Source organism: Hevea brasiliensis, chromosome 3 (genome assembly GCF_030052815.1).
Source record: "Hevea brasiliensis isolate MT/VB/25A 57/8 chromosome 3, ASM3005281v1, whole genome shotgun sequence".
Lineage (NCBI taxonomy): Eukaryota > Viridiplantae > Streptophyta > Magnoliopsida > Malpighiales > Euphorbiaceae > Hevea > Hevea brasiliensis.
This window is the reverse complement of record NC_079495.1, coordinates 118,143,878-118,163,682: the sequence shown is the minus strand read 5'-3', so window position 1 is coordinate 118,163,682 and position 19,805 is coordinate 118,143,878. Positions and strand designations below refer to the sequence as shown.

Here is a 19,805-nt window from a genome sequence, read left to right as displayed (position 1 = left end):
CAAAATCGGAGCCTGTGCCACACGCCCTAAATCTATCATTTATATAGGTAAAAATACTGTTTTGACCCTTAAAGTACGGGCCTATTAAAATGCTTTTAAATCTAAATAAACTCTTAAATTTTAGAAAAATCAAATAAATTTTTCAAATTTTAAAATATATGAAATAATCTTTTATTATTTAGATGACAAATAAGCTTTTAAATTTTAAAAATAAATAAATAAAAACTAAATTATAATTTGTCTCTAATATAAATAAAGTCAAGACCATACACAGATTTTATGGTGCATGAGTCCTTATTAATAATCATACATATTTTAATTGCAACATCTCAATAAATATCTGCTATATATTAGAGAGAATTAATAAGTTGTTTTCTAACAAATTATTCAAGAAATTTATTTATAGATTCATCATCTTTGTCATAGGTTATATAGAGAAATTTGTTGAATTATTTGATAAAAATAACTTATCAATTTGCTTCAAAGTGTAACAGATATCCACCAGATATTACAAATCACCAGATGTTAAATATATAATACGTTACGTTAGTATCTTAGTATTATAGTCTACGATTGTACGTGTTTGTGAAACTTAAATTTACATTGCTTAACATAAGAAAAAAAAGGCTAAACTCACACTAATTCTCTCTACTTCACCCATACACCACCATAAGCCCACATTTTTGCTCCAATCTTCATGGCTCTCCTTTCGTCCCTATTAGTGTCCTTCCACACAATATTGGACCTAAAAATCCCAAATATCCATAGTTGCTTGTTCACTAGTTTCTCTCATCTCAACACCCATTGGGAGAGGAAGAGTGTTTTCACTAAATGCTAGAGAGTTTAGAAAGATCACAACTACATTAGGAGAGGAAGAGTGTAATTGGATTAAAGGTTTTTGTAGAAGAGTGTTTAGTTCTTCTACTTTGTTTGAGGACATGGTCAAGTACATTATTATCTGCAATTTTTAGTAATCTTCGTCTTCTTTTCTGTTGTTTTTATTTCATGCCTTTATGCTACTTGACATATTACCGCTAAGAGGTGCAAGGAGAATATTTTCAACTTGGTTTTATTGTTTAATGTTTATTTATTTATTTATTTTGAGTTTTTCTTCTTTCAATATCTTATAAAAAAAAAAGAGTTATCATTCTTGCCAATCAATTTATCACTTTAAAAATTGTGTTTTGAGTGATTACTGTTATGCCCAATTAAAAATTTGCAAATGAGTGTTATTTTTATTCATCTGTCCTAACTAGCTGTTACAAGTGCCAACTCAAGGGAAAAAAAATTATCTTGACTTGCTTGCTAATGCATGAGGTTCATCTTCTAGTTGATTGTGCAAATTTGTGTTTCAATTGTGCGTTTTTATTAAGTTAATGAGTGAGATAGGGGAAAAAAAAAAAAAAAAAGAGGTTCAAATGTCTATTAGGCAAAAACAAGCCAAAAGCATATTTTGCCCCTTAAATTTTCACATAAAGTCAATTTTCTCCGACAATTTAACACTGAATCAATTTGCCCCCTTGAATTTAAAAAAGGAATCAATTTAATACTTAAACTTTTAAATTTAAAGCAATTATATACATCACAAAAGGGAGAAAATGCATGAAATGCACACACTGCTGACTTGGAAAATAGGTTATGAGTTGTCATCCATGTCAGCAAAAAATGGGTTAAATTGATTCAAATTTTTAAGTTCAGGAGGCAAATTGGTTCAATGTTAAATTGGTTCAATGTTAAATTGGTTCACTTTCTTATAATCTCTTCCAGCAGTTACTGTGTAGACTTCAAAAATCTCAATCCTTTTAAAGTCATAGTGTACTCATGAATAGCCGAAGAGGGACAGAATTTGAATTGAGCAACGATTTATAGACAAAGAGGATTGTGGATCCAAGTAAGGATGATGCATAGTGGAGGAAGAAGAATAAACAACTAGCATTTATGATCCCAGCAATAAAGGTATTAAAATTAACACCTTCTTCTTTAACCATAGAAATTACATTTGCTTTACAGGCATCACTAACACTTAAGAGAGTGTAGGGAAGATCACTACCAAAAAAAAATGAAAAAAAAAAAGGCAAAGTAAAAGTGTAGGGAATAAAATCTTAATCACCTAACAGCTGAACAAAAGAGCAAACACCTTATGTGCAACAGGGCAACAACCCGAACTTAGAGAAGGAGCACAAGGAACACATTTGGGCTAATAAATAGAAAGAAAAACTAAAAACCAACCAAAACCAGAAAAGCACATCTAAAATCAACCAATACACTAACAAAAACATCAAAATAAAAAAGAGTAGCTATTTTAAAATCCACATGCTACTTACTTGCAAATAAATCCAAAGCCAGCAAGAGCCAACGAACAATATGAAAGCAACGACACAACTCTTCTTTTATTGTGGCACATGGTATTGCCATAGCTACACACAGACAAAAAAAGAAGGTTTGTACTTGTACCCTAGAGATAGCAAAATATTAGAAAAGAAAATTTTAAAGAGAAAATAAGGGAAGAAAAAAGGTGGTGATGACAAAATGAAAGGGAAAAGAGAGAGAGAGAGAGAGAGAGAGAGAGCAAAAATGGTGAAAGAGAAGTGGTGATGATGACAAAATAAAAGGTTTAGTGCTATAAAAATGACATATTATGAAGGGATAGATTGAAAGAAGAAGAAGAAGGAGGAGGAATATAAAAAAGAAACTAGCTATTTTTTTCACATCTGTGTAATTGTAGTGAATAACGTGTGCTTTGGTACATGCTTTGTATGCATCTGCTAACTAAGCAAAATTGTGTTTAATCAATTCAAATTTTAAAATTTAGGAGGAAATTGGTTTAATAGTAAATTAATGGGGCAAATTGACATTTGGGTAAGAGTTTAGGGGGCAATTTATATTTTTGGCAGGCAAAAATATGATAATTCAGGTATCTGAGAATGTATTTAGCCTATACATATAAATAGAATAAAATTCGACTTGCAATTTCATTATTCTTAGAACAATGCCAATTAAAGGGTAATTTTATTATGGCCAAAGGCCCATTTCACCCCCCTAAGCTGTTACCCAATAGTTAAATTGTACCCTAAACTTTTTTTGGGTTTGACCCTCTAAACTATTTAAAATGAACACTTAAAACCAAAATTGACAAAAACCACTTTAGAAAAAACTAAGCACAAGCCACATGGTCATGTGACAATGGACAAATGTTGAATTATCACCTTATCGTCATCTCATCTTCTTATATATGTTCTATAACATAGTAATTAGGGATTTTAACTACTATTAAATTAGGGATTTCAATTACTATTCACTTTCTCATGCTCTTAATTTAATTCATAAGAGTGATTGAAGGGAGAAAATAGAATCTTTGTCATCATCTACGAGGTCTTTTATTTTGACAAGAGGCGGTTCATGAAGAAGATTAACAATTGATGATAGTGAGCCATTAGTGAGATGCTACTGTCAGGCACCTGCTAAGGTGTGGACAATTTGGAAGGAGACTAATCTTGGGTGAAGGTTCTATGGTTGTGCAAATTTCTAAGTAAGTGAGCTTATTATGTGTAATATAGGGTTTATGAATGATTGGTATTTTTGGGTCTGTTGATAATGTGTGCATTTCATTATTTTCAGGAAGAATGTGGAGTGCAAAGGATGTGGGTACTTTGAATGGATTGATGCCGAAGCTCTAGTTTGTACAATTGATCTAATTAATGATTTGTTAATTAAGAAAAAAAAAATCTTACTTTTGAGTTAATGGAGCAAAGGAAAATGCAAAGGTCAGATTTAATTCTTGATGAACTAGAGTTAATGAGAGTTAGGTTAAAGCAAGTGAAAAAAGGGGTAAATTTTAACAACCGTCTTTGAACTTATATAGTTATAATACTATAGTCCTTCAATTTAAAAATGTAACATAAAAGCCACTCAACTTTCAAATTTTGCACAGTAAAATCTCTCCAATCTCTAATCACCGATTTTACAATTAGATGTTGACCTAGACAATTCCAATGTAATGCTTAGTCATCATTTCTCTTTTTTCTCTCAAGTTATGTGTAAATTGAATCCTTCTACTCTCTGCGGAGAAAATAATTTTTCAAATGTAGGGAATAATTTTACACTTTGCATAAAAAATAAAAGAAAAATGTCGACTAAGCATCACACTGGATCTATTCATATCAACATCTGACTGAGAAATCAATAATTGGAAGTTAAAAGAATTTTACTATATAAAATTTGAAAGTTGAGAGAGTTTTATGTTACATTTTAAAGTTGAAAGACTATAATGTTACAACCATATAAGTTCAGGGGCAGTTGTTAAAATTTATCCATGAAAGAAGGAAAGAAATATGAAGTTGATTTGGACAATACAAGGAGTAATAGGAGTGCAAAACTTTTAATATTAGTATTACTTTTGTCATGGATTTTATGGATAAATTTTGACAACTGTCCTTGAACTTATCTAGTTGTAATATTACAGTCCCTCAACTTAAAAATATAACATAAAACCCTATCAACTTTCAAATTTTGCATAGTAAAATCCCTCTAACCTCCAATTACTAGTTTTTCAGTTAGACGGTTATCTAGACAGCTCCAACATGAGCTTAGTCAGTATTTCTTATTGTCCTTCCTCCTATCTCACCATAATCTTAATCAATAAATTAAGAAGAGAGAGAAACCTCAAAAGTGATGATTCAGAAAAGTAAAGGGAAAAGTTAATAAAGTCAGCATGATTTAGAGATTAGTGAATGTAGAGGATTACCAAAGGGCTGCACCAACTGCTGAGATATTGCAGCAAGAGGAGTCCTCCATGTGACGCCCCTCACCCGTCTACAGTGTAGCCGAGCGATGAGTGCCACATTCGGTGCTACAGCACCCTATCTTGTCTTGTCATGTCTATTATAAATTTTAATGTCATTTAAAACAGGTAATTTAAGTGTATAATTTTTTTTTTTTATATCTTATTTCTGTGGAGATCCGGACAGATCCTTCTTTGTTTTATTAGCATCTGGCGGGTTCCACTATCACCTATTAACATATTCATAGTCATCTCACATATTTCCATATCATATTCTCTTTTATCATATCATTCACAACTATTTATAAGATCTCAAAATGAAGTATCATTTATTGCATTCATATGAAAATTCATAGATAATAAATTACAAGTTTTCATTTCAATCTCAAGTTTAATTTCAAGTCCAAAATGAAATACATCATAAACTAGTAATTACATCATGACTAAACATAATGAACCAAAATACTAGTCTATACATGGGCCCTACCAAAATACAAAAGACTGGTGAGGTGACTCTGGACAGTGACAGATCTGGTCAGAGCTCTTTTAGTGCACTATTGGAGCTGCTGCTGCGGCTGCTGGGACTGATCTCCAGTACCTACGCAATGGAAAACCAACGCGCTAAGCATAACGCTTAGTGGTGCATAATTTATAATAACAATAATTTAACATTTAAAATAATATCTACAACTCATAATTTCTGGGTCTTTTATATTTTTATTGCTCTTTGAAAACAATTAACATTATCGGAATCTTTTATGATTACTTATTGTATTTTAAGTCTTAATTAATTTTTATCAGTGCCCAAGAAACCTATAACAAATTATAAAAGCTGGATGCACGGGTGTATACTGGTTAGATAGCCATATGTCTATTCAGTATACGTCTGTCAGGCACAAGGCTAGCTGTCGGGCACGAGACCCACTGTCAGGCTTGTAAAGTCAGAAATAAAGTAGGCACAATGGCCAGTGAGTGGGCATATAGCCTGTAGAACAATCATACCAGACATATATTGTCAGTGTATGATTTTCTCGGTAGGCAGTACTACTATCTGTAGTCCTTAATTGGCATACTAATTTATCCAAATTAAATAAATAAGTCTAGGTATACTATGGGCAATTAAATATTTTTAATTAATTTAGCACTATTCACTGTTACTATTTTCTGGTACTGTTCATTGGTATCATTAATTTCATATTAATAGGACATTATTCCTAATTTACATATTCATATCATTTTTAATATTTAATTTTCCTTATGAGTATTTTAATTATCATATATAGCATTTTTCTCATGAACCTTTCTTTAGGTTCATGTTGATGTGTTATCTTTATCTAGGAATTTGACTAGGCTAGGATGTCTATTTAGTCACACTTCCTTCATAACAATTGCTTCTCCATGTTTAAACTTGAATTTCAGTTTTTGAATCACTGAATTTGGGGTTATAGAACTCAAGTTATGGTCAAAATACCAAAGGAACAGTATTTTTGACAATTTCTGGGTTGGCAGTTTTAGTGACTAAATTTGTGCTAACAATTTGATTTGGTTAAAGGCAAAATTGGGTCAAGTGGTCTTCATGAAAAGTGTAGCTCTATGTCTAAGCTTTCCATTGATGAAATTTTAGGTCATTTGGATCAGTAGAGAAAGAGTTATGACCTAGTGTTCATTTGGTCATTTTCTGGGTTGGCAGTTTTAGTGACCCAACTTGTGCTAACAATTTGATTTGGTTAAAGGCAAAACTGGGTCAAGTGGTCTTCATGAAAAATGTAACCCTATATCTAAGCTTTCCATTGATGAAATTTTAGGTTATTTGGATCAGTATAGATAGAGTTATGACCAAATGAATACGTACTGTTCATTTGGTCATTTTCTGGGTTAGCAGTTTTAGTGATCCAACTTGTGCTAACAATTTGAATTGGTTAAAGGCAAAACTGGGTCAAGTGGTCTTCATGAAAAGTGTAGCCCTATATCCAAGCTTTACATTGATGAAATTTTAGGTTATTTGGATCAGTATAGAGAGAGTTATGACCGTAGTGTTCATTTGGTCATTTTTTGGGTTAGCAGTGTTTGGTCATCAGGGTTTGGGTAGAGAATTGGTCATGATTTTGACAGAATTTGGGCAGGGTTTCTCCTTGAAAAATGAAAGTTTGGATGTCCTAAAACACCTCCAATTGGCCTCATACCAATCGGAGCCACACATTGTCAGTTAGGATTCAACAAACACACTGGACTCATTGAGTCCCAACCTGCAGAAAATTTGACACTCCCAAAATTCAATCTCCTCCTTCTCCAAACTCCAAATAAGCATACATGTCACTTCTATTATCATCAATCTCAACACAATTAGGTCAAATTCAAAAATGTCACAAAATCTCCACTTTCAAGTGTACAACCCTAATTTTAAACATCAAATTCACATATATAACCATGAAATCAATTCCCACATATAATACCTTGTTAATTAACTTCCTAACTAAAGTAAAACCAACAAAATCCATCATTTTCATGGTTCCTCTAGGGCTGCCGAATTCAAGGGTTTCTTTTCCAAATTTTTCTTTTTAATTTCATGTAAATCTTCACTTGGTTTAGCATGATTTTCATGCTTAAAAAAGAGATTAAGAGTTTTGAGCACTAACCTTTTTTTGTAACTTGTTAAACTTCACTTTCCTTGCTTCTTTTTGGTATTTATAGCTTCCTTAGGGTGTGGGGAGTATTTTTTGTGAAGTGGGCTATGGGTTTTGGGTGGATTAAGCTTGAAAAATCAAGCTTGGAAGCTTGAATATCAATGGAGGAAATGGGGACCAAGAGTGGCAGCACAATGGTGAAAAAAGAAGAAGATGGAGAGAAAAGGTTGGTGGGTTTTGTCATCTTATGGTATATATATATTCTATTTGTGTACTTTAAATTTTTTTAATTTTTCATAATCCATTTTTCTTTTCTTTTCATTTCTTTTCTTTTATTTTCTCTTCTTTCTTCTTCTTTCTCTCCTCATTTCCCTAATTCAAATTCACAAAAATATTTTATGCTAATTATTTTATTTGTCAAAATTTTAAATTTGACATTTAGGTCAAAATTCACCTCTGGGGGTGAAATGACCAAAATGCCCTTCATGGTGCATATCGGTTTATTTTTATTATTTTATTTTCTCAAAATTTTTCCTATAATTTCTTAACATTTATTTCATCAATTTATGCCTCCTCACTATAGTCTAAGCGTAGTTCCAGACATTTTGACTGTTCGAACAGACATGAGTCATCGGAACAGTAAAATGTACGGACTACCTATGGTGAGGGCGTTATAATTCTTCCCCTCTAATAGAAATTTCATCCTCGAAATTTACCTAATGTGAAGAGCTAAGGGAACTGCTGTCTCATCATCTCCTCGCTCTCCCATTTCGCTTCTTCCGTGTTGTGGTGTCTCCACAAGACTTTCACTAGTGGGATCCTCTTGTTTCTGAGTTCTTTTACTTCCCGTGCCAAGATTCTAACTGGTTCTTCTTCATATGTCAAATCAGGTTGCATAATTATCTCCTCTGTTAAAATGACATGTGAAGGATCTGATCTGTATATCCTGAGCATCTACACATGGAATACACTGTGGATCATGTCCAGCTCAGGTGGTAAAGCTAGCCTGTAGGCTACTGGACCCACACGCTCAATGACATCGTATGGACCAATAAACCTAGGGCTCAACTTACCCTTCTTACTAAATCTCAGCACTTTCTTCTAAGGTGATACCTTAAGAAACACCTTCTCGCCAACCTCATACTTTATATCCTTTCTCCTCAGGTCGGCATATGACTTCTGTCTGTCCGAGGCGACTTTCAAATTGTCTCTGATGAGTTTCACTTTTTTCTCAGTCTGTCTCATTAAATCTGGCCCCACTACTTTCTCTTCACCCATTTCTGTCCAACATAAGGGAGTCCTACATCTCCTCCCATACAATGCTTCATATGGAGCCATTTTTATGCTGGCTTGGTAGCTGTTGTTGTAAGCAAACTCTACCAAAGGAAGATACTTCTCCCAACTTCCTTCAAAATCAATGATGCAGCTTCTCAACATATCCTCCAATACCTGAATCACCCGTTCTGATTGTCCATCCGTCTGTGGATGAAAAGCCGTACTGAAGTGTAGTCGAGTGCCTAAAGACTCCTGCAGCCTCTTCCAAAACCTCGAAGTAAATCTCAGGTCTCGGTCAGATATGATCGATGTTGGCACTCCATGTAGCCGGACTATCTTATATATGTAAATTTCTGCTAATCTCTCTAATGAGTAGTCGGTTCTAACTGGTAGGAAATGAGCTGACTTTGTCAATCTATCCACAATTACCCATATACTATCATGCTTCCACTGTGTCAATGGTAGCCCAGTCACAAAATCCATGGTGATGCGGTCCCATTTCCACTCTGGTATGAATATAGGTTGCAACAACCCTAATGGAACCTGATGCTCAGCCTTAACCTGCTGGCATATCAAACATCTAGTCACAAAATCACCAATCTCTTTCTTCATTCCAGGCCACCAATAATGTGTTTTCAGGTCTCGGTACATCTTGGTACTTCCTAGGTGCATAGCATGGAAGCTATTGTGCGCCTCTTTCAAGATATTCTTCTTCAGTTCCTCATCTCTTAGTACACATATTCTGCCTTTATAGTACAGGCACCCATCTCCTTTCAACTCATAATCAGTCTCCTTCCCCTCTTGAGTTTTGCCCATAATAGTTAGCAACTTTTCATCCCTTAACTATGCTTCTTGTATTTGCTGTGACAAACTTGGCTTTACACACAACTCAGCCAAAAATATCCCATCCTGTGCTAAAGACAACCGAGCATTCAATGCTCTCAAAGCCATCATGGACTTCCTGCTTAGGGCGTTAGCCATTATATTTGCTTTCCTAGGATGGTAGTCGATCACACAGTCATAGTCTTTAAGGAATTCAATCCATCTCCTTTGTCTCAAATTAAGTTCCTTCTGAGTTGGCAAGTACTTTAGACTTTTGTGATCAGTGTAGATATAACACTTCTCACCATATAGGTAATGCCTCCATATCTTTAATGCAAATATTATTGCCGCCAATTCCAGATCATGAGTTGGGTAGTTCTTTTCATGTGGCCTTAGCTGTCTAGAAGCATAGGCAACTACTTTCCCTTCCTGCATCAGAACACACCCAAGCCCATTGTGAGAGGCATCACTAGAGATCACATAGTCTTTCTCTGACTCTGGCTGTGTCAACACTGGAGCTTCTGTAAGCATAGCCTTCAGCTTCTCAAAGCTAGTTTGACATTTATCATTCCAGTCAAACTTTGCATTCTTATGCAGTAACTTAGTCAGTGGGGCTGCTATAAGGGAAAATTCCTTCACAAATCTCCTATAGTATCCAGCTAACCCCAAAAAGCTTCTGACTTTTATTACATTTCTGGGAGGCTTCCATTCAACTATTGCTTCAATCTCCTTGGATCTACCCTGATTCCATCTGCTGACACAATGTGTCCAAGAAAGGATATCTCATCCAACCAAAAGTCACACTTGGATAACTTGGCATACAACTGCTTTTCTCGCAGTGTCTGTAGGACTACTCTCACGTGTTCATCATGCTCCTCCCGGTTATTAGAATACACCAATATATCATCTATAAAGACCACAACAAACCGATCCAAGTAGGGATGAAAGATGCGGTTCATTAGGTCCATGAAAGCTGCTGGTGCATTTGTCAGCCTAAATGGCATCACTAGGAATTCATAGTGTCCATACCGGGTCCTGAAAGCAGTTTTAGGAACATCTGTCTCCTTCACTCTCAACTGGTGATAGCCTGATCTAAGATCTATCTTGGAGAATACTCCAGCTCCCCTCAACTAATCAAACAGGTCATCTACCCTAGGTAATGGGTATTTGTTTTTCACAGTCACCTTATTCAGCTACCGATAGTCTATACATAGCCGAAGGTACCGTCCTTCTTCTTCACAAATAGCACTGGTGCTCCCCAGGGTGACACACTAGGGTGTATAAAGCCCTTGTCTAGTAGCTTCTGTAACTGAACTTTCAACTCTCTCAGTTCAGTAGGTGCCATCCTATATGGAGCAATGGACATTAGTGCAGTACCCTGCATAACCTCTATAGCAAACTCCACTTCTCTATCGGGTGGCAAACCCAGCAACTCTTCCGGAAACACATCCGAAAAATCACATACAGTGGGGATCTTTTGCATGCTTGGGCTAGTCTTTCTGGTGTCAACCACATGTGCTAAGAAAGCCTTATAGCCCTTTCTTATCAATCTCCTGGCTGTTGTGGCTGATATGATGGTGGAAAGACAACCCGTTCCTTCACCCACAACTGTAATCACATCCCCATCTACTATCTGTAGTGACATCCTCTTTAGCCGACAATCTACCATCGCCTGATGATGTGATAACCAGTCCATACCCAATATCACATTAAACTCATGGAATGGTAGCTCAATCAAGTCAGCTAAAAACTCATACCCTTGTATTTTCAGAGGACAACTCTTGTAGACCTTTTACACCATGACACTATGGCCTAAAGTGTTTGTGACTTGTATGTCCTCCTCTAGCTCCTCTACTTGTACCCCTTTATCAACTGGTGGTGTGATACGCACATATGAATGTGTGGAACCCGGATCAATCAATGCACATACTAGCAGATCATAAAGGGAAAATGTACCTCTAATGACATCAGCTGGCTCTGGCTCATCTCGAGCTCTCATGGCATAAGCACGAGGTGCTACCCTAATCTCCTGCCTCTGGACTATCTCTATAGTAGGCCTCTGTGATGTGCCAGCGGTATCAGGCCTCGCAGGTCTCCTACCCCTCTGTGCTGCTAGGGCAGACCTCTCTATCTGAGGCGGAGCAGTGGGAGCACTAGTGTTCCTCTGTGGATAATCCTTCAGGAAGTGATCCATAGACCCACATCTGAAACATCCACCCATCAACAATCTGCACTCTCCTCTGTGGGGTCTACCACAATGTACGCAACCAGGTGGTGGGGCTAATCCCCGTGTAGCTGCACCAGGTGAACTACCCACTGATGCACCAAATTGTCCTCCTCCTCTCCTTAGAGCAAACAGAGACTTCTGTTTCTTACCCCGACCCTGAGTCTGATCCTGAGACTCCTTGGGCCTCTTACTACCCATATCTATTGAACTGGACTGACCAGACCCAGAACCCCTCTTGCCTTGCCTATCCTTTCTGGACTGCTCTTCATTTCTAACTCTCTCCACATCAAGGGCTGATGCTATCAACAGAGAGAAATCTGTGAAGTGGTGAGATGTCACTATCAACCTGATGTTGTCATTCAGTCCGTCCTCAAATTTTCTGCATTTATCAACCTCTGTCGGCATCAACTCCAATGCATATCCACTAAGTCTCACGAATTCCCGCTCATATTCAGAGACTGTCAGCTGCCTCTGTTTCAGTGCCAGGAATTATCTTCTTCTGGCCTCCAAGTATACATGACTGATGTATTTCTTTCTGAATTTAGCCAGAAAGAAATCCCAGGTGATCTGTGCAGGCTGTACCACTCTAGATACTGTCACCCATTATCTATATGCATCCTCCTGTAGCAGTGACAGAGCACACTCCAACCATCGCTGCGGGGTGCAAGTAATGCCGCAATACCCTCTTCGTCCTCTCCACCAATACTCTGTGGTTGGATCATCATCCTCTTACCTGAAGTCAATCGCCCCATACTTTCGTAGTCTCTTTAGTGGAGATCTGTATGCAAAGTGTGGGGGTGAAGGTGGTCGCATGGTGGTGGTGGTGGTGGTGGCGTGGTCGTGGTCAGGCTGTGGAGGTGGAGGTGGTTGTGGCTGGGGAATGGCTCCGGTGATCTGACGGAACAGCTGTGTCATTTGTTCATAGAAGGCCTGTTGTGCCCTACTCACAGTACCTCGAGATGACTCTGCTCTACTATTACTTCTTCCCTGACTAGGAGCAGGTGCGTGACTCTCTACTTTCTCCTCTATCGGTCCTGGAGTTCTGTGCTCTGAAGGATCAAATGCCATCGATCCTATAAAACAGACAAAGAAACAGATCTGCTTTAGTGTCACCTTGACTCTATTTAAAGGTTCGTGCATGTGATGCACTCTATCTATTTCTAACTATTTAGGTCTAGGACCGCCTAAACCTCTGCTCTGATTCCACTAAATATGATGTCCCTCACCCGTCTACAGTGTAGCCGAGCGATGAGTGCCACATTCGGTGCTGGAGCACCCTATCTTGTCTTGTCATGTCTATTATAAATTTTAAAGTCATTTAAAACAGGTAATTTATACGTAGAAAATTTTTTTTTTTATATCTTATTTCTGTGGAGACCCGGATAGATCCTTCTTTGTTTTATTAGCATCTGGCGGGTTCCACTATCACCTGTTAATATATTTATAGTCATCTCACATATTTCCATATCATATTCTCTTTTATCATATCATTCACAACTATTTATGAGATCTCAAAATGAAGTATCATCTATTGTATTCATATGGAAATTCATAGATAATAAATTACAAGTTTTCATTTCAATCTCAAGTCCAAAATGAAATATATCATAAACTAGCAATTACATCATGACTAAACATAATGAACCAAAATACTAGTCTATACATGGGCCCTAACAAAATACAAAAGACCGGTGATGTGACTCGACGGGCGAGATCCGGTCGAGCTTTGTCGATGCACTACTAGTGTCGCTCTTTGACCGATCTCCGACCTATGCGATGGAAAACCAACGCGCTAAGCATAACGCTTAGTGGTGCATAATTTATAATAACAATAATTTAACATTTGAAATAATATCTGCAACTCATAATTTCTGGGTCTTTTATATTTTTATTGCTCTTTGAAAATAATTAACATTATCGGGATCTTTTATGATTACTTATTGTATTTTAAGTCTTAATTAATTTTTATCAGTGCCCAAGAAACCTATAACAAATTATAAAAGCTGGATGCACGGGTGTATACTGGTTAGACAACCATATGCCTATTCAATATACGTCTGTCAGGTACAAGGCCAGCTGTCGAGCACGAGACCCACTGTTAGGCTTGTAAAGCCAGAAATAAAGTAGGCACAATGGCCAGTAAGTAGGCATATAGCCTGTAGAACAATCATACCAGACATATATTGTCAGTTCATGATTTTCTCGGTAGGCAGTACTGCTATTTGTAGTCCTTAATTGGTATACCAATTTATCCAAACTAAATAAATAAGTCTAGGTATACTATGGGCAATTAAACATTTTTAATTAATTTAGCACTATTCACTGTTACTATTTTTTAGTACTGTTCATTGGTACCATTAATTTCATATTAATAGGACATTAGTCCTAATTTACATATTCATATCATTTTTAATATTTAATTTTCCTTATGAGTATTTTAATTATCATATATAGTATTTTTCCCATGAACCTTTCTTTAGGTTCATATTGATGTATTATCTTTATCTAGGAATTTGACTAGGTTAGGATGTCTATTTAGTCACACTTCCTTCATAACAATTGCTCCTTCATGTTTAAACTTGAATTTCAGTTTTTGAATCACTGAATTTGGGGTTATAGAACTCAAGTTATGGTCAAAATACCAAAGGAACAGTATTTTGGACAATTTCTGGGTTGGCAGTTTTAGTGACTAAATTTGTGCTAACAATTTGATTTGGTTAAAGGCAAAACTAGGTCAAGTGGTCTTCATGAAAAGTGTAGCCTTATGTCTAAGCTTTCAATTGATGAAATTTTAGGTCATTTGGATCAGTATAGAGAGAGTTATGACCTAGTGTTCATTTGGTCATTTTCTGGGTTGGCAGTTTTAGTGACCCAACTAGTGCTAACAATTTGATTTGGTTCAAGGCAAAACTGGGTCAAGTGGTCTTCATGAAAAGTGTAGCCCTATATCTAAGCTTCCATTGCTGAAATTTTAGGTCATTTGGATCAATATAGAGAGAGTTATGACCAAATGAATATGTACTGTTCATTTGGTCATTTTCTGGGTTGGCAGTTTTAGTGACCCAATTTGTGCTAACAATTTGAATTGGTTAAAAGAAAAACTGGGTCAAGTGGTCTTCATGAAAAGTGTAGCCCTATATCTAAGCTTTACATTGATGAAATTTTAGGTCATTTGGATCAGTATAGAGAGAGTTATGATCAAATGAACACGTACTGTTCATTTAGTCATTTTCTGGGTTGGCAATGTTTGGTCATCAGTGTTTGGGCAGAGAATTGGTCATGATTTTGACAGAATTTGGGCAGAGTTTCTTCTTGAAAAATGAAGGTTTGGATGTCCCAAAACACCTGCAATTATGCTCATACCAATTGGAGTCACACATTGTCAGTTAGGGTTCAACAAACACACTGGACTCATTGAGTCCCAACCTGCAGAAAATTTGACACTCCCAAAATTCAATCTCCTCCTTCTCCAAACTCCAAATAAGTATACATGTCACTTCTATTATCATCAATCTCAACACAATTAGGTTAAATTCAAAAATGTCACAAAATCTCCACTTTCAAGTGTACAACCCTAATTTCAAACATCAAATTCACATATATAAACATGAAATTAATTCCCACATATAATACCTTGTTAATTAACTTCCCTAACTAAACTAAAACCAACAAAATCCATCATTTTCATGATTCCTCTAGGGCTGCCGAATGCAAGGGTTTCTTTCCCAAATTTTTCTTTTTAATTTCATGTAAATCTTCACTTGGTTTAGCATGATTTTCATGCTTAAAGAAGAGATTAAGAGTTTTGAGCACTAACCTTTTTTTGTAACTTGTTAAACTTTACTTTCCTTGCTTCTTTTTGGTATTTATAACTTCTTTACGGTGTGGGGAGTATTTTTTGTGAAGTGAACTATGGGTTTTGGGTGGATTAAGCTTGAAAAATCAAGCTTGGAAGCTTGAATATCAATGGAGGAAATGGGACCAAGGGTGGCGGCACAATGAAGAAAAAAGAAGAAGATGGAGAGAAAAGGTTGGTGGGTTTTGTCATCTTATGGTATATATATATATTCTATTTGTGTACTTTAAATTTTTTTAATTTTTCATAATCCATTTTTCTTTTCTTTTCCTTTCTTTTCTTTTCTTTTCTTTTCTTCTTCTTTCTCTTCTCATTTCCCTAATTCAAATTCACAAAAATATTTTATGCTAATTATTTTATTTGTCAAAATTTTAAATTTGACATGTAGGTCAAAATTCACCTCTGGAGGTGAAATGACCAAAATGCCCTTCATGGTGCATATCGGTTTATTTTTATTATTTTATTTTCTCAAAATTTTTTCTATAATTTCTTAACATTTATTTCATCAATTTATGCCTCCTCACTATAGTCTAAGCATAGTTCCAGACATTTTGACTGTCTAAACAGACATGAGTAGTCGGAACATTAAAATGTACGGACTACCTGTAGTGAAGGCGTTACACTCCAAAACCAGCAAATCAACATAAAGTATGTCACAATCATTAAAGGGCACAGAAGTTCCGTCTTGATGCTCAATTTGCAGCTTGGAATCAGCTATATGCAATTTTGCAACTGTATTATGTTCATTGGTTCAAACTGGCTTAGTTATCTGAACCCATATATAGTCCCAGTTGTTCCTGGTAGTACAAATTTGAATTGTAGAAAGCTTATGACTTTAGCTAAACGATCCAAATATCCAAATGCTTGAGAGTAGAGATTCAGTTCACTTCTTGCATCTTATGCTAGGAATCTGAATATCACATCAGTTGTTATTTGATATCCATTATGTTTTTCTGTGTAACATCAGTGATGAATGCATGCTAAAATGTGATCAGGTATACCGTTGGACAAATTGCACCTGTACAGAGGTGAGAAGCTTGCTTGTCAGATTTTGGTCAAAGAGCAAGCTTTTGGATGAATTTTCCAAAAGATTGATCACAGTTAACCCCACCCCATCAATCTGATGATTTTAAGTGGAAACACTACCATGCAAACATCTTTAGGTTTGTTTGTTGCCCTTTGATTAATTACAATTTTGATAATTTCCAAGTGGCTGATTTAATTTGTTCGATACATTATTTCATATTCTCATAAATTCAACTCAATTTTGCTATTCACTTCAATAACAAACTACATTCATGTGTCAAACAGGCTAATTCATGTTATTGATGTAGCTACTGTTTCTCCTGAACTTTTTTGAGTGTTTTACTTTTTGAAAATGTAAAATTTTGATCTACCACTGTCTATGTGTAGTATACTTTTGCCCATGGAGAGTGTATGATTGCTTATTTGTTACACACTACAGGCTGCATTCTTGGGATCATAATTGTGCATTAATTTTTTTTATGCTTTTATTTTAAAGGAAATAGCTAAAATTGTCTTTTATTCTTTGCCTTAAAAGAGCAGCTTGGCTCAATATATCTGTAGTCCTTGGACCTTGAGCTTGCCTTTTCTTTCTTGGTGACGCATATACCCTTCTTCCTTCTCATTGTAGGAATTTGAAGGAGAAGTTCAAGATAGATGCTATTGACCATGTGACGTCCATTTGTGGAAATGGTTCTCTTAGGGAACTTTTCTCTCCTGGAAGAAGTGGTAGCATCTTTTTCCTGTCTCAAGATGATTGCTTTATGATTAAGACGCTCCAGAAATCTGAAGTGAAGTTTGTTAGAAGACATATTGACTGTCAAACATGTCTTCCTCATTTACCTCCTTTCTCTCTCTCTCTCTCTCTCTCTCTTTTGAGAGGGTGAAATTATGAAGGAAACTTTTAAGCTGGAGCTTGGTAAAGTAACTCCATAGATACCTTACATGCACTGGTAAAATTCATAATTGATAGTCAAGATGGCATTTTTACTAAACATATGTACGACACCAATACCAGTTGTATTGTTTGAATATGTTAAACAAGTCATATGTCTCCAGACAGAAAGTTTGCCCTCAATTTCCACCTCCACATGGTGTCGAGCTTTGACCTTTTGTTGCAATGGGTACCTTTAGGTGATGTTTCTGAGCGCTTGAGAACTGTTCTTGATGCCACGCAACTTTGACCGCTTTAATGGGTTTCCCAAGCCATGGGAAGCAGCGACTGGCCGTTGCTCTCTGATTTGCCCATGCCCCGTGGATAAGATCTCTCTTTCTATCTCACTCTCCCTAGCTGCTCGAATGGAAAGGTATATTTCTTTGATCTTAAAACCTTACTTTCATCACCAGTCTTTGGATGTACGATTTGCTTTTTGTTTTGTACGATTTCCTTTCATCACCAATCTTAAAACCTTAATTGAACAATCAATTTGAAATAACAATGGGTTATCTCTATTACTTACTAATAAAATATTGTTCTTTATTTCTAATCAGCAATTGAATATTTCACTCTTAAGATTTAGTCATCACCAATCATGAAAAGTATGTTGATTAAAGATTTTGAGTTATCAATTATTACTTAGATCATTAAATTTAATGTAAATTCTAATTAAGTGTTGGACCACATATGATATTATTGCTAAAGAAATTAATGAATCATTAGAATAGTTATCTGCAAAAAAATATTTGGGTATCCCATAGATGAATGAAATTTTTGAAAATTTAATAATATCGCTAACTTGTTGGAAAATTTTAGATGATCATATAATAAATAGCCTCTATATGTAAAAAGTATTAGCGATGGATATATTGTCTTTAAAAATTATTAGCAATGATGTAATATGAATTTGCAATAGTTATTTATCGCTAATATATATTATTAGTGATGAATTTTTATATTTATCTCCATAAATATGTTTTTGTTAGTATTTTATAATAATATAAATAATTAATTAATGTCATTCACAAAATTTTTCTTTATTTATATATTAAAAATTAGTTATTAAATATAATTCAACTTACCCTGTTTGCAAATTCAGGGCAGGGTCTGGGTGGCATGAAGGACAAGGTGGTGTTGATGCTTCTTACATAGTTTGACTATCCTACAAGAAGTGCTAGTTGTTGTATGATAAATATATACATAAAAAGAAAAGTAGTTCACTAAAGTAAATCAAAGAAATCTGTTTGCTAAATTAATTTTGTAATAGATTAGCAACAATAATTTTTCATAATTATTATGCCATTGCTAAATTAGTAAAGAATTTTTTTTTTATTTCATTGCTAATTAGTGATGGATTAAAAAGGAAAAAAAATGTTACTAATTAGTAACAGAGAGAATTTCATCTCTAATTTGCATTACTGATTAACAACAAATCATGTTGATTAATAATAGATTATTCTGTGTTACTAATAAGCAATGGAACATTTTTACTTTTAAGATTTGATCATGACAAATCATAAATAGTAGCCATGCAGTTTAAAAGAGTGTTTTAAAAAATGGTAGCCTCTTTTTTTTTATCTTTATTTATGTATTTTTTATATAAAAAATAATTTATCATATTAAAATATCAACTTATTATTTAAATATTTTTAAATTTCAACTACTAAAATCTTATCTAATATAAAAAAAATAATTTTTTAAAATTCTTTTTACTACATCTTTTAAAAATTTTAAAATTATTAAATTTATAATTTCAGACATTATAAAACTCTAGTCATCATATGATATGTTTCTAATAAATAAATAATTTTTTAATTAAATTTTTTATCATATTAGAAAAGGTGTTAATTATTTTTAAAATTATATTACTACATATATTTAAATATTTATTCAATAAAAATTATTTATAAAATTTAAAAATTTAATTTTAAAATTCTTCTTATATTTAAAGTCTAAAAATTTTAAGAATGATACTTAAAAAAAACTGTCATGTGACATATATATATATACATGCATGCATGTGACATATATATATGATATGATATGTATATATATATATGTCACATGACAGTTTTTTTTAAGTATCATTCTTAAAATTTTTAAACTTTAAATATAAGAAGAATTTTAAAATTAAATTTTTAAATTTTATAAATAATTTTTATTGAATAAATATTTAAATATATGTAGTAATATAATTTTAAAAATAATTAACACCTTTTCTAATATGATAAAAAATTTAATTAAAAAATTATTTATTTATT

The 19,805-nt window shown here is 34.6% G+C and overlaps 1 long non-coding RNA gene across 1 annotated transcript; it reads left to right on the top strand.

Annotated features, from left to right (window-relative positions):
* The first annotated feature begins 16,231 nt into the window (after positions 1-16,231).
* LOC131178789 (uncharacterized) lies at positions 16,232-18,865 on the top strand. The gene is made up of 4 exons (XR_009147816.1): positions 16,232-16,747; positions 17,239-17,560; positions 17,742-17,914; positions 18,644-18,865. It is a non-coding gene; the product is annotated as an uncharacterized LOC131178789 (long non-coding RNA).
* Positions 18,866-19,805: the final 940 nt, after the last annotated feature.